The sequence below is a fragment of the Pseudophryne corroboree genome, chromosome 4 (genome assembly GCF_028390025.1).
Source record: "Pseudophryne corroboree isolate aPseCor3 chromosome 4, aPseCor3.hap2, whole genome shotgun sequence".
Lineage (NCBI taxonomy): Eukaryota > Metazoa > Chordata > Amphibia > Anura > Myobatrachidae > Pseudophryne > Pseudophryne corroboree.
This window is the reverse complement of record NC_086447.1, coordinates 24,255,762-24,273,261: the sequence shown is the minus strand read 5'-3', so window position 1 is coordinate 24,273,261 and position 17,500 is coordinate 24,255,762. Positions and strand designations below refer to the sequence as shown.

The window sequence follows — 17,500 nt, the reverse complement described above, 5'->3', positions numbered from 1 at the left end:
AAGAGATTCAACTACTTATTCCTGTGTTGCTTTATCACACAAATTGTCATGTTTAATCATTTGGAAAATATCACTAACAGTTTGACTTATATTTGTGCAATTACTATCAACTGGCTACAGAGCTAGTTTGGAAAGCACTTTCAATAGATTTTTTAGTGTAGCCATACTTACATCAAGATTAAAGAAGCTTGAGCCTATCAAACCTTCTACACTCTTTTAAATTTTGCTTGTTTTGTAAACTAATCAAGTGTTCCAGGAATGATGGGGATATTCCATTGTTTGTTCTGATTTGACAATTCATTTTGGACAATGAGCGGCCCTTTTGAGCTAGTGAAGATAATTGTCCTACATGAGAGTATGCACAGACAATTATTTTTCTTTTTTTGCATTAAAGCACAATTTTTAATAAAGGAGAGGTTAATGATATAATAATTAGCACTGAAAGTCATCTGACACGATTTGAAAGTAAAATGTTGTGCATTGAAAGTAACCAAAGCTCTTTTTATTTTGAGTGGACATCATTTTCTTTCAAAAGAATTTGATATTTTGCTAAATGTACAAAACTTTCTTACAAATTTGACATTCAAAATGCATTTGTAATTAATAAATGCTACTTAGTATGACTGCTGAGATTCCTGGGCTCAGTCTCAAGTAGAGGAGGAGAATGACGGATAGAGAAAGAGAGAACAGGCAGGCATCCTAAAGATTTTGATGTGCCAGTTCCTGACTCACCCTGAGCAACACTGGTTTCAAGCTTTTAGTAAATTTTCTGAAAAATAAACCAACCATGTGGTCGTAGTCAGCAGGATTTAAACCAGCGCGGGGAGACACCAATGGATTTCTAGTCCATCGCCTTAACCACTCGGCCACGACTACCTCTCATGCAATGTGATGTTTTCACAAAAGTTTCTCTATGGGTTGAGCTACTTCATTTCAGGCTGTGAGGATGACTGAAGTAATATTGTATCAGAGATGATTTCCATGGGAAGTTAATCCTGACCACAGTGACCTGCGTTAATGATTTTTAAAATATAACTTTGAGAATGCTTTATACTTGGTATAGTTTTGGGTTTGTAAAATGTCAGTACTGACATCTAAGTTTATCAAAAGCATCATCCTTCGAGCCAGAATTGAACCAGCGACCTAAGGATTTCTGTACTAATTTCCTCTACAGTACTCCGCTCTACCAGCTGAGCTATCGAAGGATTCCATGATCGTACAGCTGTGATATCACGTGCTATTAAAATGATTGAGTGTCAATTTTAAACATTATCAACTTTCCAAGCAAAATAAAAAATGATTTGACTACACAAAAGAGATTCAACTACTTATTCCTGTGTTGCTTTATCACACAAATTGTCATGTTTAATCATTTGGAAAATATCACTTATAGTTTGACTTATATTTGTGCAATTACTATCAACTGGCTACAGAGCTAGTTTGGAAAGCACTTTCAATAGATTTTTTAGTGTAGCCAAACTTACATCAAGATTAAAGAAGCTTGAGCCTATCAAACCTTCTACACTCTTTTAAATTTTGCTTGTTTTGTAAACTAATCAAGTGTTCCAGGAATGATGGGGATATTCCATTGTTTGTTCTGATTTGACAATTCATTTTGGACAATGAGCGGCCCTTTTGAGCTAGTGAAGATAATTGTGCTACATGAGAGTATGCACAGACAATTATTTTTCTTTTTTTGCATTAAAGCACAATTTTTAATAAAGGAGAGGTTAATGATATAATAATTAGCACTGAAAGTCATCTGACACGATTTGAAAGTAAAATGTTGTACATTGAAAGTAACCAAAGCTCTTTTTACTTTGAGTGGACATCATTTTCTTTCAAATGAATTTGATATTTTGCTAAATGTACAAAACTTTCTTACAAATTTGACATTCAAAATGCATTTGTAATTAATAAATGCTACTTAGTATGACTGCTGAGATTCCTGGGCTCAGTCTCAAGTAGAGGAGGAGAATGATGGATAGAAAAAGAGAGAACAGGCAGGCATCCTAAAGATATTGATGTGCCAGTTCCTGACTCACCCTGAGCAACACTGGTTTCAAGCTTTTAGTAAATTTTCTGAAAAATAAAACAACCATGTGTTCGTAGTCGGCAGGATTTGAACCTGCGCGGGGAGACACCAATGGATTTCTAGTCCATCGCCTTAACCACTCAGCCACGAATACCTCGCATGCAATGTGATGTTTTCACAAAAGTTTCTCTATGGGTTGAGCTACTTCATTTCAGGCTGTGAGAATGACTGAAGTAATATTGTATCAGAGATGATTTCCATGTGAAGTTAATACCGACCACAGTAACCTGCGTTAATGATTTTTAAAATATAACTTGGAGAATGCTTTATACTTGGTATAGTTTTGGGTTTGTAAAATGTCAGTACTGACATCTAAGTTTATCAAAAGCTTCATCCTTCGAGCCGGAATTGAACCAGCAACCTAAGGATTTCTGTACCAATCTCCTCTACAGTCCTCCGCTCTACCAGCTGAGCTATCGAAGGATTCCATGATCGTACATCTGTGATATTACGTGCTATTAAAATGATTGAGTGTTCATTTTAAACATTATCAACTTTCCAAGCAAAATGAAAAATGATTTGACTACACAAAAGAGATTCAACTACTTATTCCTGTGTTGCTTTATCACACAAATTGTCATGTTTAATCATTTGGAAAATATCACTAATAGTTTGACTTATATTTGTGCAATTACTATCAACTGGCTACAGAGCTAGTTTGGAAAGCACTTTCAATAGATTTTTTAGTGTAGCCAAACTTACATCAAGATTAGAGATGCTTGAGCCTATCAAACCTTCTACACTCTTTTAAATTTTGCTTGTTTTGTAAACTAATCAAGTGTTCCAGGAATGATGGGGATATTCCATTGTTTGTTCTGATTTGACAATTCATTATGGACAATGAGCGGCCCTTTTGAGCTATTGAAGATAACTGTGCTACATGAGAGTATGCACAGACAATTATTTTTCTTTTTTTGCATTAAAGCACAATTTTTAATAAAGGAGAGGTTAATGATATAATAATTAGCACTGAAAGTCATCTGACACGATTTGAAAGTAAAATGTTGTGCATTGAAAGTAACCAAAGCTCTTTTTACTTTGAGTGGACATCATTTTCTTTCAAATGAATTTGATATTTTGCTAAATGTACAAAACTTTCTTACAAATTTGACATTCAAAATGCATTTGTAATTAATAAATGCTACTTAGCATGACTGCTGAGATTCCTGGGCTCAGTCTCAAGTAGAGGAGGAGAATGACGGATAGAGAAAGAGAGAACAGGCAGGCATCCTAAAGATTTTGATGTGCCAGTTCCTGACTCACCCTGAGCAACACTGGTTTCAAGCTTTTAGTAAATTTTCTGAAAAATAAAACAACCATGTGGTCGTAGTCAGCAGGATTTGAACCTGCGCGGGGAGACACCAATGGATTTCTAGTCCATCGCCTTAACCACTCGGCCACAACTACCTCTCATGCGATGTGATGTTTTCACGAAAGTTTCTCTATGGGTTGAGCTACTTCATTTCAGGCTGTGAGGATGACTGAAGTAATATTGTATCAGAGATGATTTCCATGGGAAGTTAATCCTGACCACAGTGACCTGCGTTAATGATTTTTAAAATATAACTTTGAGAATGCTTTATACTTGGTATAGTTTTGGGTTTGTAAAATGTCGGTACTGACATCTAAGTTTATTAAAAGCGTCATCCTTCGAGCCGGAATTGAACCAGCGACCTAAGGATTTCTGTACCAATCTCTTCTACAGTCCTCCGCTCTACCAGCTGAGCAATCGAAGGATTCCATGATTGTACAATTGTGATATTACGTGCTATTAAAATGATTGAGTGTCAATTTTAAACATTATAAACTTTCCAAGCAAAATAAAAAATGATTTGACTACACAAAAGAGATTCAACTACTTATTCCTGTGTTGCTTTATCACACAAATTGTCATGTTTAATCATTTGGAAAATATCACTAATAGTTTGACTTATATTTGTGCAATTACTATCAACTGGCTACAGAGCTAGTTTGGAAAGCACTTTCAATAGATTTTTTAGTGTAGCCAAACTTACATCAAGATTAAAGAAGCTTGAGCCTATCAAACCTTCTACACTCTTTTAAATTTTGCTTGTTTTGTAAACTAATCAAGTGTTCCAGGAATGATGGGGATATTCCATTGTTTGTTCTGATTTGACAATTCATTTTGGACAATGAGCGGCCCTTTTGAGCTAGTGAAGATAATTGTGCTACATGAGAGTATGCACAGACAATTATTTTTCTTTTTTTGCATTAAAGCACAATTTTTAATAAAGGAGAGGTTAATGATATAATAATTAGCACTGAAAGTCATCTGACACGATGTTGTGCATTGAAAGTAACCAAAGCTCTTTTTACTTTGAGTGGACATCATTTTCTTTCAAATGAATTTGATATTTTGCTAAATGTACAAAACTTTCTTACAAATTTGACATTCAAAATGCATTTGTAATTAATAAATGCTACTTAGTATGACTGCTGAGATTCCTGGGCTCAGTCAAGTAGAGGAGGAGAATGACGGATAGAGAAAGAGAGAACAGGCAGGCATCCTAAAGATTTTGATGTGCCAGTTCCTGACTCACCCTGAGCAACACTGGTTTCAAGCTTTTAGTAAATTTTCTGAAAAATAAAACAACCATGTGGTCGTAGTCGGCAGGATTTGAACCTGCACGGGGAGACACCAATGGATTTCTAGTCCATCGCCTTAACCACTCAGCCACGACTACCTCTCATGCAATGTGATGTTTTCACAAAAGTTTCTCTATGGGTTGAGCTACTTCATTTCAGGCTGTGAGGATGACTGAAGTAATATTGTATCTGAGATGATTTCCATGGGAAGTTAATCCTGACCACAGTGACCTGCGTTAATGATTTTTAAAATATAACTTGGAGAATGCTTTATACTTGGTATAGTTTTGGGTTTGTAAAATGTCAGTACTGACATCTAAGTTTATCAAAAGCATCATCCTTCGAGCCAGAATTGAACCAGCGACCTAAGGATTTCTGTACTAATTTCCTCTACAGTACTCCGCTCTACCAGCTGAGCTATCGAAGGATTCCATGATCGTACAGCTGTGATATCACGTGCTATTAAAATGATTGAGTGTCAATTTTAAACATTATCAACTTTCCAAGCAAAATAAAAAATGATTTGACTACACAAAAGAGATTCAACTACTTATTCCTGTGTTGCTTTATCACACAAATTGTCATGTTTAATCATTTGGAAAATATCACTAATAGTTTGACTTATATTTGTGCAATTACTATCAACTGGCTACAGAGCTAGTTTGGAAAGCACTTTCAATAGATTTTTTAGTGTAGCCAAACTTACATCAAGATTAAAGAAGCTTGAGCCTATCAAACCTTCTACACTCTTTTAAATTTTGCTTGTTTTGTAAACTAATCAAGTGTTCCAGGAATGATGGGGATATTCCATTGTTTGTTCTGATTTGACAATTCATTTTGGACAATGAGCGGCCCTTTTGAGCTAGTGAAGATAATTGTGCTACATGAGAGTATGCACAGACAATTATTTTTCTTTTTTTGCATTAAAGCACAATTTTTAATAAAGGAGAGGTTAATGATATAATAATTAGCACTGAAAGTCATCTGACACGATTTGAAAGTAAAATGTTGTACATTGAAAGTAACCAAAGCTCTTTTTACTTTGAGTGGACATCATTTTCTTTCAAATGAATTTGATATTTTGCTAAATGTACAAAACTTTCTTACAAATTTGACATTCAAAATGCATTTGTAATTAATAAATGCTACTTAGTATGACTGCTGAGATTCCTGGGCTCAGTCTCAAGTAGAGGAGGAGAATGATGGATAGAAAAAGAGAGAACAGGCAGGCATCCTAAAGATATTGATGTGCCAGTTCCTGACTCACCCTGAGCAACACTGGTTTCAAGCTTTTAGTAAATTTTCTGAAAAATAAAACAACCATGTGGTCGTAGTCAGCAGGATTTGAACCTGCGCGGGGAGACACCAATGGATTTCTAGTCCATCGCCTTAACCACACGGCCACAACTACCTCTCATGCGATGTGATGTTTTCACAAAAGTTTCTCTATGGGTTGAGCTACTTCATTTCAGGCTGTGAGGATGACTGAAGTAATATTGTATCAGAGATGATTTCCATGGGAAGTTAATCCTGACCACAGTGACCTGCGTTAATGATTTTTAAAATATAACTTTGAGAATGCTTTATACTTGGTATAGTTTTGGGTTTGTAAAATGTCGGTACTGACATCTAAGTTTATTAAAAGCGTCATCCTTCGAGCCAGAATTGAACCAGCGACCTAAGGATTTCTGTACCAATCTCTTCTACAGTCCTCCGCTTTACCAGCTGAGCAATCAAAGGATTCCATGATTGTACAATTGTGATATCACGTGCTATTAAAATGATTGAGTGTCAATTTTAAACATTATAAAATTTCCAAGCAAAATAAAAAATGATTTGACTACACAAAAGAGATTCAACTACTTATTCCTGTGTTGCTTTATCACACAAATTGTCATGTTTAATCATTTGGAAAATATCACTAATAGTTTGACTTATGTTTGTGCAATTACTATCAACTGGCTACAGAGCTAGTTTGGAAAGCACTTTCAATAGATTTTTTAGTGTAGCCAAACTTACATCAAGATTAAAGAAGCTTGAGCCTATCAAACCTTCTACACTCTTTAAAATTTTTCTTGTTTTGTAAACTAATCAAGTGTTCCAGGAATGATGGGGATATTCCATTGTTTGTTCTGATTTGACAATTCATTTTGGACAATGAGCGGCCCTTTTGAGCTAGTGAAGATAATTGTGCTGCATGAGAGTATGCACAGACAATTATTTTTCTTTTTTTGCATTAAAGCACAATTTTTAATAAAGGAGAGGTTAATGATATAATAATTAGCACTGAAAGTCATCTGACACGATTTGAAAGTAAAATGTTGTGCATTGAAAGTAACCAAAGCTCTTTTTACTTTGAGTGGACATCATTTTCTTTCAAATGAATTTGATATTTTGCTAAATGTACAAAACTTTCTTACAAATTTGACATTCAAAATGCATTTGTAATTAATAAATGCTACTTAGTATGACTGCTGAGATTCCTGGGCTCAGTCAAGTAGAGGAGGAGAATGACGGATAGAGAAAGAGAGAACAGGCAGGCATCCTAAAGATTTTGATGTGCCAGTTCCTGACTCACCCTGAGCAACACTGGTTTCAAGCTTTTAGTAAATTTTCTGAAAAATAAAACAACCATGTGGTCGTAGTCGGCAGGATTTGAAACTGCGCGGGGAGACACCAATGGATTTCTAGTCCATCGCCTTAACCACTCAGCCACGACTACCTCTCATGCAATGTGATGTTTTCACAAAAGTTTCTCTATGGGTTGAGCTACTTCATTTCAGGCTGTGAGGATGACTGAAGTAATATTGTATCAGAGATGATTTCCATGGGAAGTTAATCCTGACCACAGTGACCTGCGTTAATGATTTTTTAAATATAACTTGGAGAATGCTTTATACTTGGTATAGTTTTGGGTTTGTAAAATGTCAGTACTGACATCTAAGTTTATCAAAGGTTCATCCTTCGAGCCGGAATTGAACCAGCGACCTAAGGATTTCTGTACTAATTTCCTCTACAGTCCTCTGCTCTACCAGCTGAGCTATCGAAGGATTCCATGATCGTACAGTTGTGATATCACGTGCTATTAAAATGATTGAGTGTCAATTTTAAACATTATCAACTTTCCAAGCAAAATAAAAAATGATTTGACTACACAAAAGAGATTCAACTACTTATTCCTGTGTTGCTTTATCACACAAATTGTCATGTTTAATCATTTGGAAAATATCACTAATAGTTTGACTTATATTTGTGCAATTACTATCAACTGGCTACAGAGCTAGTTTGGAAAGCACTTTCAATAGATTTTTTAGTGTAGCCAAACTTACATCAAGATTAAAGAAGCTTGAGCCTATCAAACCTTCTACACTCTTTTAAATTTTGCTTGTTTTGTAAACTAATCAAGTGTTCCAGGAATGATGGGGATATTCCATTGTTTGTTCTGATTTGACAATTCATTTTGGACAATGAGTGGCCCTTTTGAGCTAGTGAAGATAATTGTGCTACATGAGAGTATGCACAGACAATTATTTTTCTTTTTTTGCATTAAAGCACAATTTTTAATAAAGGAGAGGTTAATGATATAATAATTAGCACTGAAAGTCATCTGACACGATTTGAAAGTAAAATGTTGTGCATTGAAAGTAACCAAAGCTCTTTTTACTTTGAGTGGACATCATTTTCTTTCAAATGAATTTGATATTTTGCTAAATGTACAAAACTTTCTTACAAATTTGACATTCAAAATGCATTTGTAATTAATAAATACTACTTAGTATGACTGCTGGGATTCCTGGGCTCAGTCTCAAGTAGAGGAGGAGAATGACGGATAGAGAAAGAGAGAACAGGCAGGCATCCTAAAGATTTTGATGTGCCAGTTCCTGACTCACCCTGAGCAACACTGGTTTCAAGCTTTTAGTAAATTTTCTGAAAAATAAAACAACCATGTGGTCGTAGTCAGCAGGATTTGAACCTGCGCGGGGAGACACCAATGGATTTCTAGTCCATCGCCTTAACCACTCGGCCACGACTACCTCTCATCCAATGTGATGTTTTCACAAAAGTTTCTCTATAGGTTGAGCTACTTCATTTCAGGCTGTGAGGATGACTGAAGTAATATTGTATCAGAGATGATTTCCATGGGAAGTTAATCCTGACCACAGTGACCTGCGTTAATGATTTTTAAAATATAACTTGGAGAATGCTTTATACTTGGTATAGTTTTGGGTTTGTAAAATGTCAGTACTGACATCTAAGTTTATCAAAAGCATCATCCTTCGAGCCGGAATTGAACCAGCGACCTAAGGATTTCTGTACCAATCTCCTCTACAGTCCTCCGCTCTACCAGCTGAGATATCGAAGGATTCCATGATCGTACAACTGTGATATCACGTGCTATTAAAATGATTGAGTGTCAATTTTAAACATTATCAACTTTCCAAGCAAAATAAAAAATGATTTGACTACACAAAAGAGATTCAACTACTTATTCCTGTGTTGCTTTATCACACAAATTGTCATGTTTAATCATTTGGAAAATATCACTAATAGTTTGACTTATATTTGTGCAATTACTATCAACTGGCTACAGAGCTAGTTTGGAAAGCACTTTCAATAGATATTTTAGTGTAGCCAAACTTACATCAAGATTAAAGAAGCTTGAGCCTATCAAACCTTCTACACTCTTTTAAATTTTGCTTGTTTTGTAAACTAATCAAGTGTTCCAGGAATGATGGGGATATTCCATTGTTTGTTCTGATTTGACAATTCATTTTGGACAATGAGCGGTCCTTTTGAGCTAGTGAAGATAATTGTGCTACATGAGAGTATGCACAGACAATTATTTTTCTTTTTTGCATTAAAGCACAATTTTTAATAAAGGAGAGGTTAATGATATAATAATTAGCACTGAAAGTCATCTGACACGATGTTGTGCATTGAAAGTAACCAAAGCTCTTTTTACTTTGAGTGGACATCATTTTCTTTCAAATGAATTTGATATTTTGCTAAATGTACAAAACTTTCTTACAAATTTGACATTCAAAATGCATTTGTAATTAATAAATGCTACTTAGTATGACTGCTGAGATTCCTGGGCTCAGTCAAGTAGAGGAGGAGAATGACGGATAGAGAAAGAGAGAACAGGCAGGCATCCTAAAGATTTTGATGTGCCAGTTCCTGACTCACCCTGAGCAACACTGGTTTCAAGCTTTTAGTAAATTTTCTGAAAAATAAAACAACCATGTGGTCGTAGTCGGCAGGATTTGAACCTGCACGGGGAGACACCAATGGATTTTTAGTCCATCGCCTTAACCACTCAGCCACGACTACCTCTCATGCAATGTGATGTTTTCACAAAAGTTTCTCTATGGGTTGAGCTACTTCATTTCAGGCTGTGAGGATGACTGAAGTAATATTGTATCTGAGATGATTTCCATGGGAAGTTAATCCTGACCACAGTGACCTGCGTTAATGATTTTTAAAATATAACTTGGAGAATGCTTTATACTTGGTATAGTTTTGGGTTTGTAAAATGTCAGTACTGACATCTAAGTTTATCAAAAGCATCATCCTTCGAGCCAGAATTGAACCAGCGACCTAAGGATTTCTGTACTAATTTCCTCTACAGTACTCCGCTCTACCAGCTGAGCTATCGAAGGATTCCATGATCGTACAGCTGTGATATCACGTGCTATTAAAATGATTGAGTGTCAATTTTAAACATTATCAACTTTCCAAGCAAAATAAAAAATGATTTGACTACACAAAAGAGATTCAACTACTTATTCCTGTGTTGCTTTATCACACAAATTGTCATGTTTAATCATTTGGAAAATATCACTAATAGTTTGACTTATATTTGTGCAATTACTATCAACTGGCTACAGAGCTAGTTTGGAAAGCACTTTCAATAGATTTTTTAGTGTAGCCAAACTTACATCAAGATTAAAGAAGCTTGAGCCTATCAAACCTTCTACACTCTTTTAAATTTTGCTTGTTTTGTAAACTAATCAAGTGTTCCAGGAATGATGGGGATATTCCATTGTTTGTTCTGATTTGACAATTCATTTTGGACAATGAGCGGCCCTTTTGAGCTAGTGAAGATAATTGTGCTACATGAGAGTATGCACAGACAATTATTTTTCTTTTTTTGCATTAAAGCACAATTTTTAATAAAGGAGAGGTTAATGATATAATAATTAGCACTGAAAGTCATCTGACACGATTTGAAAGTAAAATGTTGTACATTGAAAGTAACCAAAGCTCTTTTTACTTTGAGTGGACATCATTTTCTTTCAAATGAATTTGATATTTTGCTAAATGTACAAAACTTTCTTACAAATTTGACATTCAAAATGCATTTGTAATTAATAAATGCTACTTAGTATGACTGCTGAGATTCCTGGGCTCAGTCTCAAGTAGAGGAGGAGAATGATGGATAGAAAAAGAGAGAACAGGCAGGCATCCTAAAGATATTGATGTGCCAGTTCCTGACTCACCCTGAGCAACACTGGTTTCAAGCTTTTAGTAAATTTTCTGAAAAATAAAACAACCATGTGTTCGTAGTCGGCAGGATTTGAACCTGCGCGGGGAGACACCAATGGATTTCTAGTCAATCGCCTTAACCACTCAGCCACGAATACCTCGCATGCAATGTGATGTTTTCACAAAAGTTTCTCTATGGGTTGAGCTACTTCATTTCAGGCTGTGAGAATGACTGAAGTAATATTGTATCAGAGATGATTTCCATGTGAAGTTAATACCGACCACAGTAACCTGCGTCAATGATTTTTAAAATATAACTTGGAGAATGCTTTATACTTGGTATAGTTTTGGGTTTGTAAAATGTCAGTACTGACATCTAAGTTTATCAAAAGCTTCATCCTTCGAGCCAGAATTGAACCAGCAACCTAAGGATTTCTGTACCAATCTCCTCTACAGTCCTCCGCTCTACCAGCTGAGCTATCGAAGGATTCCATGATCGTATAACTGAGATATCACGTGCTATTAAAATGATTGAGTGTCAATTTTAAACATTATCAACTTTCCAAGCAAAATAAAAAATGATTTGACTACACAAAAGAGATTCAACTACTTATTCCTGTGTTGCTTTATTACACAAATTGTCATGTTTAATCATTTGGAAAATATCACTAATAGTTTGACTTATATTTGTGCAATTACTATCAACTGGCTACAGAGCTAGTTTGGAAAGCACTTTCAATAGATTTTTTAGTGTAGCCAAACTTACATCAAGATTAAAGAAGCTTGAGCCTATCAAACCTTCTACACTCTTTTAAATTTTGCTTGTTTTGTAAACTAATCAAGTGTTCCAGGAATGATGGGGATATTCCATTGTTTGTTCTGATTTGACAATTCATTTTGGACAATGAGCGGCCCTTTTGAGCTAGTGAAGATAATTGTGCTACATGAGAGTATGCACAGACAATTATTTTTCTTTTTTTGCATTAAAGCACCATTTTTAATAAAGGAGAGGTTAATGATATAATAATTAGCACTGAAAGTCATCTGACACGATTTGAAAGTAAAATGTTGTGCATTGAAAGTAACCAAAGCTCTTTTTACTTTGAGTGGACATCATTTTCTTTCAAATGAATTTGATATTTTGCTAAATGTACAAAACTTTCTTACAAATTTGACATTCAAAATGCATTTGTAATTAATAAATGCTACTTAGCATGACTGCTGAGATTCCTGGGCTCAGTCTCAAGTAGAGGAGGAGAATGACGGATAGAGAAAGAGAGAACAGGCAGGCATCCTAAAGATTTTGATGTGCCAGTTCCTGACTCACCCTGAGCAACACTGGTTTCAAGCTTTTAGTAAATTTTCTGAAAAATAAAACAACCATGTGGTCGTAGTCAGCAGGATTTGAACCTGCGCGGGGAGACACCAATGGATTTCTAGTCCATCGCCTTAACCACACGGCCACAACTACCTCTCATGCGATGTGATGTTTTCACAAAAGTTTCTCTATGGGTTGAGCTACTTCATTTCAGGCTGTGAGGATGACTGAAGTAATATTGTATCAGAGATGATTTCCATGGGAAGTTAATCCTGACCACAGTGACCTGCGTTAATGATTTTTAAAATATAACTTTGAGAATGCTTTATACTTGGTATAGTTTTGGGTTTGTAAAATGTCGGTACTGACATCTAAGTTTATTAAAAGCGTCATCCTTCGAGCCAGAATTGAACCAGCGACCTAAGGATTTCTGTACCAATCTCTTCTACAGTCCTCCGCTTTACCAGCTGAGCAATCAAAGGATTCCATGATTGTACAATTGTGATATCACGTGCTATTAAAATGATTGAGTGTCAATTTTAAACATTATAAAATTTCCAAGCAAAATAAAAAATGATTTGACTACACAAAAGAGATTCAACTACTTATTCCTGTGTTGCTTTATCACACAAATTGTCATGTTTAATCATTTGGAAAATATCACTAATAGTTTGACTTATGTTTGTGCAATTACTATCAACTGGCTACAGAGCTAGTTTGGAAAGCACTTTCAATAGATTTTTTAGTGTAGCCAAACTTACATCAAGATTAAAGAAGCTTGAGCCTATCAAACCTTCTACACTCTTTAAAATTTTTCTTGTTTTGTAAACTAATCAAGTGTTCCAGGAATGATGGGGATATTCCATTGTTTGTTCTGATTTGACAATTCATTTTGGACAATGAGCGGCCCTTTTGAGCTAGTGAAGATAATTGTGCTGCATGAGAGTATGCACAGACAATTATTTTTCTTTTTTTGCATTAAAGCACAATTTTTAATAAAGGAGAGGTTAATGATATAATAATTAGCACTGAAAGTCATCTGACACGATTTGAAAGTAAAATGTTGTGCATTGAAAGTAACCAAAGCTCTTTTTACTTTGAGTGGACATCATTTTCTTTCAAATGAATTTGATATTTTGCTAAATGTACAAAACTTTCTTACAAATTTGACATTCAAAATGCATTTGTAATTAATAAATGCTACTTAGTATGACTGCTGAGATTCCTGGGCTCAGTCAAGTAGAGGAGGAGAATGACGGATAGAGAAAGAGAGAACAGGCAGGCATCCTAAAGATTTTGATGTGCCAGTTCCTGACTCACCCTGAGCAACACTGGTTTCAAGCTTTTAGTAAATTTTCTGAAAAATAAAACAACCATGTGGTCGTAGTCGGCAGGATTTGAAACTGCGCGGGGAGACACCAATGGATTTCTAGTCCATCGCCTTAACCACTCAGCCACGACTACCTCTCATGCAATGTGATGTTTTCACAAAAGTTTCTCTATGGGTTGAGCTACTTCATTTCAGGCTGTGAGGATGACTGAAGTAATATTGTATCAGAGATGATTTCCATGGGAAGTTAATCCTGACCACAGTGACCTGCGTTAATGATTTTTAAAATATAACTTGGAGAATGCTTTATACTTGGTATAGTTTTGGGTTTGTAAAATGTCAGTACTGACATCTAAGTTTATCAAAGGTTCATCCTTCGAGCCGGAATTGAACCAGCGACCTAAGGATTTCTGTACTAATTTCCTCTACAGTCCTCTGCTCTACCAGCTGAGCTATCGAAGGATTCCATGATCGTACAGTTGTGATATCACGTGCTATTAAAATGATTGAGTGTCAATTTTAAACATTATCAACTTTCCAAGCAAAATAAAAAATGATTTGACTACACAAAAGAGATTCAACTACTTATTCCTGTGTTGCTTTATCACACAAATTGTCATGTTTAATCATTTGGAAAATATCACTAATAGTTTGACTTATATTTGTGCAATTACTATCAACTGGCTACAGAGCTAGTTTGGAAAGCACTTTCAATAGATTTTTTAGTGTAGCCAAACTTACATCAAGATTAAAGAAGCTTGAGCCTATCAAACCTTCTACACTCTTTTAAATTTTGCTTGTTTTGTAAACTAATCAAGTGTTCCAGGAATGATGGGGATATTCCATTGTTTGTTCTGATTTGACAATTCATTTTGGACAATGAGCGGCCCTTTTGAGCTAGTGAAGATAATTGTGCTACATGAGAGTATGCACAGACAATTATTTTTCTTTTTTTGCATTAAAGCACAATTTTTAATAAAGGAGAGGTTAATGATATAATAATTAGCACTGAAAGTCATCTGACACGATTTGAAAGTAAAATGTTGTGCATTGAAAGTAACCAAAGCTCTTTTTACTTTGAGTGGACATCATTTTCTTTCAAATGAATTTGATATTTTGCTAAATGTACAAAACTTTCTTACAAATTTGACATTCAAAATGCATTTGTAATTAATAAATGCTACTTAGTATGACTGCTGAGATTCCTGGGCTCAGTCTCAAGTAGAGGAGGAGAATGATGGATAGAAAAAGAGAGAACAGGCAGGCATCCTAAAGATATTGATGTGCCAGTTCCTGACTCACCCTGAGCAACACTGGTTTCAAGCTTTTAGTAAATTTTCTGAAAAATAAAACAACCATGTGTTCATAGTCGTCAGGATTTGAACCTGCACGGGGAGACACCAATGGATTTCTAGTCCATCGCCTTAACCACTCAGCCACGAATACCTCGCATGCAATGTAATGTTTTCACAAAAGTTTCTCTATGGGTTGAGCTACTTCATTTCAGGCTGTGAGGATGACTGAAGTAATATTGTATCAGAGATGATTTCCATGGGAAGTTAATCCTGACCACAGTGACCTGCGTTAATGATTTTTAAAATATAACTTGGAGAATGCTTTATACTTGGTATAGTTTTGGGTTTGTAAAATGTCAGTACTGACATCTAAGTTTATCAAAAGCATCATCCTTCGAGCCGGAATTGAACCAGCGACCTAAGGATTTCTGTACCAATCTCCTCTACAGTCCTCCGCTCTACCAGCTGAGATATCGAAGGATTCCATGATCGTACAACTGTGATATCACGTGCTATTAAAATGATTGAGTGTCAATTTTAAACATTATCAACTTTCCAAGCAAAATAAAAAATGATTTGACTACACAAAAGAGATTCAACTACTTATTCCTGTGTTGCTTTATCACACAAATTGTCATGTTTAATCATTTGGAAAATATCACTAATAGTTTGACTTATATTTGTGCAATTACTATCAACTGGCTACAGAGCTAGTTTGGAAAGCACTTTCAATAGATATTTTAGTGTAGCCAAACTTACATCAAGATTAAAGAAGCTTGAGCCTATCAAACCTTCTACACTCTTTTAAATTTTGCTTGTTTTGTAAACTAATCAAGTGTTCCAGGAATGATGGGGATATTCCATTGTTTGTTCTGATTTGACAATTCATTTTGGACAATGAGCGGTCCTTTTGAGCTAGTGAAGATAATTGTGCTACATGAGAGTATGCACAGACAATTATTTTTCTTTTTTGCATTAAAGCACAATTTTTAATAAAGGAGAGGTTAATGATATAATAATTAGCACTGAAAGTCATCTGACACGATTTGAAAGTAAAATGTTGTGCATTGAAAGTAACCAAAGCTCTTTTTACTTTGAGTGGACATCATTTTCTTTCAAATGAATTTGATATTTTGCTAAATGTACAAAACTTTCTTACAAATTTGACATTCAAAATGCATTTGTAATTAATAAATGCTACTTAGCATGACTGCTGAGATTCCTGGGCTCAGTCTCAAGTAGAGGAGGAGAATGATGGATAGAGAAAGAGAGAATAGGCAGGCATCCTAAAGATTTTGATGTGCCAGTTCCTGACTCACCCTGAGCAACACTGGTTTCAAGCTTTTAGTAAATTTTCTGAAAAATAAAACAACCATGTGGTCGTAGTCAGCAGGATTTGAACATGCGCGGGGAGACACCAATGGATTTCTAGTCCATCGCCTTAACCACTCAGCCACGACTACCTCTCATGCAATGTGATGTTTTCACAAAAGTTTCTCTAGGGGTTGAGCTACTTCATTTCAGGCTGTGAGGATGACTGAAGTAATATTGTATCAGAGATGATTTCCATTGGAAGTTAATCCTGACCACAGTAACCTGCGTTAATGATTTTTAAAATATAACTTGGAGAATGCTTTATACTTGGTATAGTTTTGGGTTTGTAAAATGTCGGTACTGACATCTAAGTTTATTAAAAGCGTCATCCTTCGAGCTGGAATTGAACCAGCGACCTAAGGATTTCTGTACCAATCTCCTCTACAGTCCTCCGCTCTACCAGCTGAGCTATCGAAGGATTCCATGATCATACCACTGTGATATTACGTGCTATTAAAATGATTGAGTGTACATTTTAAACATTATCAACTTTCCAAGCAAAATGAAAAATTATTTGACTACACAAAAGAGATTCAACTACTTATTCCTGTGTTGCTTTATCACACAAATTGTCATGTTTAATCATTTGGAAAATATCACTAATAGTTTGACTTATATTTGTGCAATTACTATCAACTGGCTACAGAGCTAGTTTGGAAAGCACTTTCAATAGATTTTTTAGTGTAGCCAAACTTACATCAAGATTAGAGATGCTTGAGCCTATCAAACCTTCTACACTCTTTTAAATTTTGCTTGTTTTGTAAACTAATCAAGTGTTCCAGGAATGATGGGGATATTCCATTGTTTGTTCTGATTTGACAATTCATTTTGGACAATGAGCGGCCTTTTGAGCTAGTGAAGATTATTGTGCTACATGAGAGTATGCACAGACAATTATTTTTCTTTTTTTGCATTAAAGCACAATTTTTAATAAAGGAGAGGTTAATGATATAATAATTAGCACTGAAAGTCATCTGACACGATTTGAAAGTAAA

General features: G+C 35.3%; 23 non-coding genes across 23 annotated transcripts; all 23 read right to left on the bottom strand.

The window, feature by feature from the left end:
- Positions 1-794: 794 nt before the first annotated feature.
- On the bottom strand, positions 795-876 carry TRNAS-AGA (transfer RNA serine (anticodon AGA)). The gene has a single exon. It is a non-coding gene; the product is annotated as a tRNA-Ser (tRNA).
- Positions 877-1,115: 239 nt separating this feature from the next.
- TRNAY-GUA (transfer RNA tyrosine (anticodon GUA)) lies at positions 1,116-1,205 on the bottom strand. Its single transcript is given in 2 exon segments — positions 1,116-1,151; positions 1,169-1,205. It is a non-coding gene; the product is annotated as a tRNA-Tyr (tRNA).
- A 902-nt stretch (positions 1,206-2,107) lies between these two features.
- Positions 2,108-2,189, bottom strand: TRNAS-AGA (transfer RNA serine (anticodon AGA)). Its single transcript has one exon. It is a non-coding gene; the product is annotated as a tRNA-Ser (tRNA).
- Positions 2,190-2,428: 239 nt separating this feature from the next.
- Positions 2,429-2,518, bottom strand: TRNAY-GUA (transfer RNA tyrosine (anticodon GUA)). The gene is given in 2 exon segments: positions 2,429-2,464; positions 2,482-2,518. It is a non-coding gene; the product is annotated as a tRNA-Tyr (tRNA).
- Positions 2,519-3,420: 902 nt separating this feature from the next.
- TRNAS-AGA (transfer RNA serine (anticodon AGA)) lies at positions 3,421-3,502 on the bottom strand. Its single transcript has one exon. It is a non-coding gene; the product is annotated as a tRNA-Ser (tRNA).
- A 239-nt stretch (positions 3,503-3,741) lies between these two features.
- Positions 3,742-3,831, bottom strand: TRNAY-GUA (transfer RNA tyrosine (anticodon GUA)). The gene is given in 2 exon segments: positions 3,742-3,777; positions 3,795-3,831. It is a non-coding gene; the product is annotated as a tRNA-Tyr (tRNA).
- An 887-nt stretch (positions 3,832-4,718) lies between these two features.
- Positions 4,719-4,800, bottom strand: TRNAS-AGA (transfer RNA serine (anticodon AGA)). Its single transcript has one exon. It is a non-coding gene; the product is annotated as a tRNA-Ser (tRNA).
- A 239-nt stretch (positions 4,801-5,039) lies between these two features.
- Positions 5,040-5,129, bottom strand: TRNAY-GUA (transfer RNA tyrosine (anticodon GUA)). Its single transcript is given in 2 exon segments — positions 5,040-5,075; positions 5,093-5,129. It is a non-coding gene; the product is annotated as a tRNA-Tyr (tRNA).
- A 902-nt stretch (positions 5,130-6,031) lies between these two features.
- TRNAS-AGA (transfer RNA serine (anticodon AGA)) lies at positions 6,032-6,113 on the bottom strand. Its single transcript has one exon. It is a non-coding gene; the product is annotated as a tRNA-Ser (tRNA).
- Positions 6,114-7,342: 1,229 nt separating this feature from the next.
- TRNAS-AGA (transfer RNA serine (anticodon AGA)) lies at positions 7,343-7,424 on the bottom strand. Its single transcript has one exon. It is a non-coding gene; the product is annotated as a tRNA-Ser (tRNA).
- Positions 7,425-7,662: 238 nt separating this feature from the next.
- TRNAY-GUA (transfer RNA tyrosine (anticodon GUA)) lies at positions 7,663-7,752 on the bottom strand. Its single transcript is given in 2 exon segments — positions 7,663-7,698; positions 7,716-7,752. It is a non-coding gene; the product is annotated as a tRNA-Tyr (tRNA).
- A 902-nt stretch (positions 7,753-8,654) lies between these two features.
- TRNAS-AGA (transfer RNA serine (anticodon AGA)) lies at positions 8,655-8,736 on the bottom strand. Its single transcript has one exon. It is a non-coding gene; the product is annotated as a tRNA-Ser (tRNA).
- A 239-nt stretch (positions 8,737-8,975) lies between these two features.
- Positions 8,976-9,065, bottom strand: TRNAY-GUA (transfer RNA tyrosine (anticodon GUA)). The gene is given in 2 exon segments: positions 8,976-9,011; positions 9,029-9,065. It is a non-coding gene; the product is annotated as a tRNA-Tyr (tRNA).
- Positions 9,066-9,951: 886 nt separating this feature from the next.
- Positions 9,952-10,033, bottom strand: TRNAF-AAA (transfer RNA phenylalanine (anticodon AAA)). Its single transcript has one exon. It is a non-coding gene; the product is annotated as a tRNA-Phe (tRNA).
- Positions 10,034-10,272: 239 nt separating this feature from the next.
- On the bottom strand, positions 10,273-10,362 carry TRNAY-GUA (transfer RNA tyrosine (anticodon GUA)). The gene is given in 2 exon segments: positions 10,273-10,308; positions 10,326-10,362. It is a non-coding gene; the product is annotated as a tRNA-Tyr (tRNA).
- A 902-nt stretch (positions 10,363-11,264) lies between these two features.
- TRNAS-AGA (transfer RNA serine (anticodon AGA)) lies at positions 11,265-11,346 on the bottom strand. Its single transcript has one exon. It is a non-coding gene; the product is annotated as a tRNA-Ser (tRNA).
- Positions 11,347-11,585: 239 nt separating this feature from the next.
- Positions 11,586-11,675, bottom strand: TRNAY-GUA (transfer RNA tyrosine (anticodon GUA)). Its single transcript is given in 2 exon segments — positions 11,586-11,621; positions 11,639-11,675. It is a non-coding gene; the product is annotated as a tRNA-Tyr (tRNA).
- Positions 11,676-12,577: 902 nt separating this feature from the next.
- On the bottom strand, positions 12,578-12,659 carry TRNAS-AGA (transfer RNA serine (anticodon AGA)). Its single transcript has one exon. It is a non-coding gene; the product is annotated as a tRNA-Ser (tRNA).
- Positions 12,660-13,888: 1,229 nt separating this feature from the next.
- On the bottom strand, positions 13,889-13,970 carry TRNAS-AGA (transfer RNA serine (anticodon AGA)). The gene has a single exon. It is a non-coding gene; the product is annotated as a tRNA-Ser (tRNA).
- Positions 13,971-14,208: 238 nt separating this feature from the next.
- Positions 14,209-14,298, bottom strand: TRNAY-GUA (transfer RNA tyrosine (anticodon GUA)). Its single transcript is given in 2 exon segments — positions 14,209-14,244; positions 14,262-14,298. It is a non-coding gene; the product is annotated as a tRNA-Tyr (tRNA).
- Positions 14,299-15,521: 1,223 nt separating this feature from the next.
- TRNAY-GUA (transfer RNA tyrosine (anticodon GUA)) lies at positions 15,522-15,611 on the bottom strand. The gene is given in 2 exon segments: positions 15,522-15,557; positions 15,575-15,611. It is a non-coding gene; the product is annotated as a tRNA-Tyr (tRNA).
- Positions 15,612-16,512: 901 nt separating this feature from the next.
- On the bottom strand, positions 16,513-16,594 carry TRNAS-AGA (transfer RNA serine (anticodon AGA)). Its single transcript has one exon. It is a non-coding gene; the product is annotated as a tRNA-Ser (tRNA).
- A 239-nt stretch (positions 16,595-16,833) lies between these two features.
- On the bottom strand, positions 16,834-16,923 carry TRNAY-GUA (transfer RNA tyrosine (anticodon GUA)). The gene is given in 2 exon segments: positions 16,834-16,869; positions 16,887-16,923. It is a non-coding gene; the product is annotated as a tRNA-Tyr (tRNA).
- Positions 16,924-17,500: the final 577 nt, after the last annotated feature.